General features: G+C 41.8%; 1 long non-coding RNA gene and 1 pseudogene across 7 annotated transcripts; one reads left to right on the top strand and one right to left on the bottom strand.

Moving 5' to 3' along the window:
- Nucleotides 1–621: 621 nt before the first annotated feature.
- LOC125514240 lies at nucleotides 622–1,926 on the top strand (annotated as a pseudogene).
- Nucleotides 1,927–2,253: 327 nt separating this feature from the next.
- Nucleotides 2,254–7,452, bottom strand: LOC125514241. Of its 7 annotated transcripts, XR_007286313.1 has the most exons (6): nucleotides 7,052–7,446; nucleotides 5,668–5,937; nucleotides 5,256–5,384; nucleotides 4,644–4,730; nucleotides 2,860–4,574; nucleotides 2,254–2,654 (listed from the first exon to the last, which is right to left on the bottom strand). It is a non-coding gene; the product is annotated as an uncharacterized LOC125514241 (long non-coding RNA). The 7 variants fall into 7 exon arrangements; XR_007286314.1 differs by having other exon boundaries at nucleotides 4,644–5,384; nucleotides 7,052–7,449; XR_007286310.1 differs by having other exon boundaries at nucleotides 2,860–4,730.
- Between the last annotated feature and the right edge of the window lie 496 nt (nucleotides 7,453–7,948).

The raw sequence follows: 7,948 nt of genomic DNA, 5'->3' as shown, positions 1-7,948 counted from the left end.
TGTTTACGATTCTAGTGATCTAATTTATGCTTTATGAATTATGAGTCAGATTAATTGTTTGACGACTATTTGCATTATTGTTTTTCTAAACTTGTAGTACGCTGCACCGTTAGGTGTTTGATTTATTTATTTTATAAACTGCGGAGTAGAGTTTTTTTTGGATCATATATTGTGGGTTTGATGTGATTGGGATTTTGGATTTAAACATTCGTTGATGCAAAACCTGTCCTGAAACTAATGTGATCCCCAATAACCCATGAGATAGCATTCAGGGCTTGTCTTTTCTCAATCTAGCATTTATCATTGTGCAAACATTAACTTTTTAGTTGAGGGATCGCAAGTCTGTTGATGTTGCAGTGTTCTAATCTAACTACAGGTGTTGATAAATCCAGCTTAAACAATCTGTTGGCTGTAGGTGCATTATCTGTAGACATTCTTAACTACAACAAGAATGACCTTTGCGTCTCGATGGGCATATTGACCTCATGAATTATGTTTGGTCTCTAAGATTTCCTAGTGTAGAAAGAAGTTGCTTTAGTATTTCTGGGCTGCATATACAACTTGCTATGCGTGCATTGCATGTACACATGCTTTCTGTTTCATATGGGTCTCTATGTTTTGCGCTGGTCTATCCAAATTCAAATGTAGTTCTGTTTGTTGACATAGTCATATTTTTTGTGAAACAGATGCAGATCTTTGTCAAGACCCTCACAGGCAAGACTATCACTCTTGAGGTCGAGAGTTCAGATACCATTGACAATGTTAAAGCCAAGATTCAGGACAAGGAGGGCATTCCTCCGGACCAACAGAGGCTCATATTTGCTGGCAAGCAGCTAGAGGATGGCCGGACATTGGCCGATTACAACATCCAAAAGGAGTCTACCCTCCACCTTGTTCTCCGCCTGAGAGGTGGGATGCAGATCTTTGTGAAAACTCTTACCGGGAAGACCATAACTCTAGAGGTTGAGAGTTCGGGCACCATCGACAATGTCAAGGCAAAGATCCAGGACAAGGAGGGTATCCCACCAGATCAACAGAGGCTCATCTTCGCTGGCAAGCAGCTTGAGGATGGGCGTACATTGGCTGATTACAACATTCAGAAGGAGTCTACTTTTCATCTAGTCCTCCGTCTCCGTGGTGGCATGCAGATATTTGTCAAGACACTAACCGGAAAGACCATCACTCTTGAAGTTGAGAGCTCCGACACCATTGATAATGTGAAGGCTAAGATCCAGGATAAAGAAGGTATCCCGCCTGACCAGCAGAGGCTCATCTTTGCTGGAAAGCAGCTCGAGGATGAGCGCACTTTGGCAGATTACAATATTCAGAAGGAGTCTACCCTTCACCTGGTCCTCCGCCTTCGTGGCGGGATGCAGATCTTTGTCAAAACGCTAACCGGGAAGACCATTACACTTGAGGTTGAGGGCTCTGACACCATTGATAATGTGAAGGCCAAGATCCAGGATAAGGAAGGTATCCCGCCTGACCAGCAGAGGCTCATCTTTGCCGGAAAGCAGCTCGAGGACGGGCGTACGTTGGCGGATTACAATATCTAGAAGGAGTCTACTCTTCACTTGGTCCTCCGCCTACGTGGTGGCATACAGATTTTTGTCAAGACATTAACAGGAAAGACCATCACTCTTGAGGTGGAGAGCTCCGACACCATCGATAATGTGAAGGCCAAGATCCAGGACAAGGAGGGCATTCCTCCAGATCAGCAGAGGCTTATCTTTGCAGGGAAGCAACTGGAGGATGGGCGTACCTTGGCAGATTATAACATCCAAAAAGAATCCACTCTTCATCTTGTCCTGCGCCTCCGTGGTGGCCTTTTAACTAAAGCAGTTTGATGTCTGCTCCTTTTACGCCTAGTACTGTTTGATGTTCCATTTTGAACTTATTAGCAATGCCTTCCTGTACTGTTTTGATTCGCCGTTCTATGTATGTGACATGTTTCTACAATATTTCAGAGTATTCCTGTTATTTCATAGTACACCGTTCCATTTCTGTGACATGTTCCTGTTATTTGGAACTGTGTTTCTTTTCTGTCTATTGATTGTGGGGAAGTGCAGTACTTCTGAGGGTTAGGCAATATGGCTGTTCTTCCACTTGTAGTTTACGATAGTCTTGGTGCAGCACTAGTGGTTGGGGCCCGGTGGCGCCACCTGAGTGGTGACTCTGCGGTGCCAGGTTGCCTTCGCCCATTCAACTACTTTGTTCACCTCTTGTTAGCACATACACATGACAATGGTGAGCTCTTTCATCAACATATTATGTTGCTACTTCATGTGAAAAGTAAAGAGAAATGCATGACAGGCAATACAAACGAATCTCGTCTGTAGCACAGTACAGACACACTGCAGCTTAGCTTCTTTTCGGATGTGCATAATTACAGCTCTAGTAAGAGCGCCCATAGTTTTTTCTTCCCTTCTCTGCGTTCAGCACCCTCGCCTAAAGTTGATGCCAAGCGAGATTGAGACAGGCAACGGCAGCGGTGGCTCGCCGGAGCAGTACCAGCCGGTGTGCGTGACCGGAGCCACCAACTCATCCACACCCTGCTCCGGCAGGGCGTCTTGTCCACGCCACGGCGAAGGACTCAGGATGTGTCACCTATTGGTTCTTTGCAGATTGGTGCTGAATATCAATCAATATGGAACCTATTCAACACCAGATTACGACACGGTAAGCAAAAACAACTTGAGTTCTAATAAACATTTTGGTGAAACAATAAGATGGACATCATACATACTACGAACACTTTTTTAAAAATTCAGAAGCAAAAAAAATGTGAGAGAACCTAATGGATGGATAAATGAACCAACCACCAACCATTTATAAAAGTTCGGATAAAATTAATAGTACCTCATGAAATAGAGTACTGTAGCAACTAAGAAAGATTTTCAGATGATCAGGATATGAAGGTGTTCGCAGCTTCAGCTCGTGCAACACCGACCCTCTGTTTAGGACAGCCATCCGACTCCCTGTAGAGCATGAAGCAGACGTAGTCACGAATTATTGATTGCTCTAGTTGCTCGTTTCCCGGGGATTGATTACAACTGCAGGGCTAATATAATCATTCAATTGGTTGAAAATAGAGCATCTGGAAAGACATAAGAATCTAAACACAAAGGGAAAACCTACCTCTTGTCCAGTCAACGTCGTTGTTGGACGAAGCAAACAAAATACAGAATAGTCACAGTAAAAAAACAAAATGTTCCATTGGTGGGCAGCACACGAATATTCATATTTTCTATCCCTTGATTTTGTAACCAAATCCAACACAGAGGAACAAAATCTTAGCACATGGTAATATTATGGCCTAACAGGTCCACCTACATAATTCATATAAAAGAGGAGAGCACGGGAATGAAAAGAAGCTTCAAAGAAGAGAAGTTGTATAAAACTTCTGATCAGGATTACCTCACAGAAGTTATTTAGTAGATGGAATAGGTGCACAGTCAATAAAATATATAGATTTCAAAGTTATTTTTCTTTGGTGTTTTATTGAATGACATATATCCTTCTATAGCCACGTAATTTTCTTATCTATACTTTGAAGATGTTCTCAAGGAAATAAGGGCTAAAAGTAGCAGCAACTAAAGGAAGAGCTCATCCAATTCATTCTACAACAGCAGCAGTGGCAGAACTGATCTTCTCAAGATACTCTCATATGAATTGGGTGTGTGGAATTCTAAATAAAAGAAATGATATTTACATGCACTGTTGTACATGATCTAAACATCAACGTTTGCTCACAGAAGCATGTTACTGTCTTACTGCATAACCATCGAATGCAGGTTAATAAATAATAATAACATGAATAACAACCTCTTTTTGGATAGAATAAAAAAGATATTACAAAAACAAAAACAGATGGTTCACAAGTAAGGGCTATTGAGTCTAAATGCTTGTTGCTTTGATCTGGGAAGACTAAGAACTTTTATTAATTTTCACCTTAATTAGAGCAACAAGAGGGAGCTGAATAGATGCGGGGGTTGGCAACAAGCCGCACATCTCTTATTTCATCTCGAAGAACCTCCGTCAAACCATATACAACCTCTTATGAGTTCACAACAAACAAACATAATGACACAAGAGGACTAGAAGACATCATAGGCTACACAGGAATCTAATCCAAGCTCCAAAGGTAATGTACAAAGAAATTGATGAAACATCTCAGTAAACTGGAACTTTAGAACTGAGTAACTTCGAAATTTGTGTAACCAATGGCTGGTATATTAACAAGTCTGTAGGGTATAGTACTCAAGAACACCTGAAGTTTCAGTGCCCTATGAGCATGGCCATAGTGCCATACCACTCAGCATACTCATTGATGTCACGCAATCGAAAATCCTACGAGCATGGTAAGTCTGAAAGATTGGTTGTTCAATAGCAACCGAGGTGATACCAACATAGGTAAAGCATGTGTTTGTATAGAGCATACCGCAGAGGGACCAACAATCTCCAGTTGTTGGGATAAGCCTTTAATAATTTCTTGATAACAAACTTGCCATCAGACATTGCTTAAGTGTGTTCGATACAAAATCTTATCTTCCAATTGAGAGCTGAGCATATAACTGGATTCCTTCATAAGTTTAGCAATTGATAGAAAAAAATCTCAGAAAAAGCATGATGAAGCTACCAACCTGTGTTGTTACATGTGCCAAGCAACAAAAAACAGCATCAACATATGAAAAATCTGCATCTTTACTTGCAACTAAATTTGGCAGGTCCTACAATATTAAAAGAGGATCAACATATGCGAACACAAATTCATATACATAAATGTGCTACTGCTGAAAGGTTCAGCTAATTCTTGATGTATAGGAGTGCCAGACTGACTCTGTACAGTGTTTACTTAACACGACCAGACCCCTGACCACTTCAATGATGTTCTAAATTTCTAAGCCAACATTTTCACCCACTGCCCTTCTCATGGCCAAGCAAAAGAGTTCAGCACCGGCAGGAAGTGAAAAAACAAATACATGGTGTAACTGAAAAATAAATCCTAAATTTAGTATAGAATAATTCAGTACCGGTGTGAAAATGAAAGCATTGGATACTAAATGAATCCTAAATTTAGTATCTGCAACCTGCAACATCTACACCTAGACTAAATTTAGTATCTGCAACCTACAACATCTACACCTAAATGAATCCACATTGATGTCAAGCATTGGACTAATGAATAACCGTCCAAGAAAGCGAAGACAAAAAGTATGCCAAATGGGCCGTAGAACACCATCATGTCGTGTTACCTGCGAAAAAACGGGACCACGAGCTGCCGCCAAGAATGTTGTCTCATGTTGTATACTGCATCTGCTCATCGTGAATAAAACAGACATGGGCATTTACCACATTGAGTAAACCAAAGTATGCAGTTGTACCTAATGATAGATGACAGACAATCAAACCATCAGGCTAACCATGCACCAAAATAAGATCAGTGATCTCATGTGATTGGCAGGACTCGATAATTCTGATATCACCTACCGGGAAGAAAAGACGGATCAATAAGAAACAATTGCTAAAATTCACAAATGATAAGAGAGAAAATTTACAGTCCAAGCAAACACTATATAACCTGTTTATTCTTCAATAATCAATAAAATCATACGTGAATGAGCACCTGATATTAGTAAACACAACATGGAATGCTTTGCATCATACCTGAGAACCACGGTTCACCCTCTGTTAATTTGGAAATACAACTTTCAGCTCCCAACAAATGAAAAGATTGACCAGTCAACTAGCACAGGATGCACCATTTTAACATGTCAAAACATCTTCCAATTCACCTAAGGCCTTGTTCGGTTGGGTGCGAATCCGAGTGGATTGAAGGGGTTTGAAGGGGATTTAAACCTCTTGTAAGTCAAAATACAAGCCAATCCTTGCCAATCCCCTCCAATCCTCTTGGGGAGAGGATTAACCGAACAAGCCCTAAAGGAGGAGGGTATGTAAATAAATCAGATAAGGACCTAAAGGATCATATAGTGACATCAAATAATTCATATGCAAATATACTTTTAAGTTGCAGAGGATATCGACTTCAACATGAAAAGATCATTTGCTAAATGAATTCCTCATCAAAGCATATGAAGTATGACTATCGACAACTTAAAAAATATCAGCATGAAAACATATGATAAATCTTAGAACTTTTTTGTTGGAAAACTAATGCAACACAGCAGGAGCAGAATAAATCCATAGTCCAAAGGGGAGCTTTATGGAAAATACTGATCCATAAATTACAGGATAACTCAGGTGGGGACCCTCTCCCCCCGGTGATTGTTCAAAAAATAAATAAATTACAGGATAACCATGCAAAATACCGAAGCAGGTCTATATTAACAAAAAGATAAAACTAACCCCCTTTGCAATCTGCAATGTATATAATTTGAACTTTATACAAAAAGGCTTGTTGCATAACTGTTCTGTGCATTAATGTCTAAGAGTACTTGAACAGGGTGCATTGTTTCCGAACTGCAAATATCGCAACTATGTTTTCATAAGAAAAGAAATCAAATATAGAAACGAAGATATAAGTAGTTCCAAGTTGGAACTTCCAAAGAATTATAATGACTTCTACAGTCTACTTAAATATCTGGGCCTCACAAGTTAGGCATGAACTCTAATCATTTAGGTTATCAGTGGAGAAAGCTTTGTATAAGCAACATATGATGCATGACTTACTCCTCATGATTCATTATTGTTCGATTGGTTAAATTACCAATTAGCGCTTTATAAGGGAACTACCCCAGCGTTACTGATTTGATTAGCAATTCACTCCAGAGAACACCTACTGATCCATCTTGCAATTTGTAGGGATGGAGAAAAGTGAAAAAACTGTAAGCACATTTTAGGAGCTCGTGTCTGAATCCTGAACATGTTAATCGATCCCCATTGACCAAAATCCCAGATTTTTCTTTGCAAAGTAGCATAAGAACGTGTAAAAATAGGCATATAGCTAGCAAGGAACAACATGGACACACAGAAGCGCATCCGCTTGAGAAAATCTGTAAACAGCACTGTGGAGAGATGGAGAGGAATTTACGCTGCCATGCCGCCATCCTCGTCGGTGGCCTTTCCCTCCTGACCCCAACACTATCATCCCCGCCGACCCATCTCAGTAAGGCCGGCAACTCCAGCGCCTCCGAGACCTCAGACACGGGCGTGAGTGGCTCGTCGGCGCTGGACCTCCTCTGCCCGATGACCTTGTGCCAGCTCAGGCGTAGCAGCTGGCCCGTGTTCCATCTTCAGAGGAGTAGAGAGGCGGTCAAGGAGGAGGGGATGGCGGAGGGCCGGAGCTTGGCTAGGAACGGGGAGGAGAAGTGGCGGCGGAGGGATGCGGGAGAACGATCCGGAGACGGCGGAGGTTGCGTGCCTGAGAAAGGCTGAAGAGGAAGAGGTGGGGTTTGCTTAGCAAGGAAGAGAAAGCAGTCCTGGGGGAGGTGTTATGTGAATCTTTCTTCTCAACTGAGCGATTTTTTTGTCTCACGCTAGTCCGACGTGGACATCACCAGGAAGCGCCCTTGTAGCGACTGTTAAAGGGTTGTATTCTTATCGTTGGACATCTCATTATGGTTGCTGTGAACCATCGAATCAAAACCGGATGGATGAAGTGGCGCCAAGCTTCTGGCATTCTCTGTGACAAGAAAGTGCCACAAAAGCTAAAAGGCAAGTTCTACAGGACGGCGGTTCGACTCGCAATGTTGTATGGCGCTGAGTGTTGGCGACTAAAAGGCGACATGTTCAACAGTTAGGTGTGGCGGAGATGCGTATGTTGAGATGGATCTGTGGCCACACGAGGAAGGATCGAGTCTGGAATGATGATATACAAGATAGAGTTGGGTAGCACCAATTGAAGAGAAGCTTGTCCAACATCGTCTGAGATGGTTTGGGCATATTCAGCGCAGGCCTCCAGAAGCTCCGGTGCATAATGGACGGCTAA

This window comes from Triticum urartu, chromosome 6 (genome assembly GCF_003073215.2).
Source record: "Triticum urartu cultivar G1812 chromosome 6, Tu2.1, whole genome shotgun sequence".
Taxonomy (NCBI): domain Eukaryota; kingdom Viridiplantae; phylum Streptophyta; class Magnoliopsida; order Poales; family Poaceae; genus Triticum; species Triticum urartu.
The sequence above is the reverse complement of the archived record's forward strand: the minus strand, read 5'-3'. Positions and strand labels throughout refer to the sequence as shown.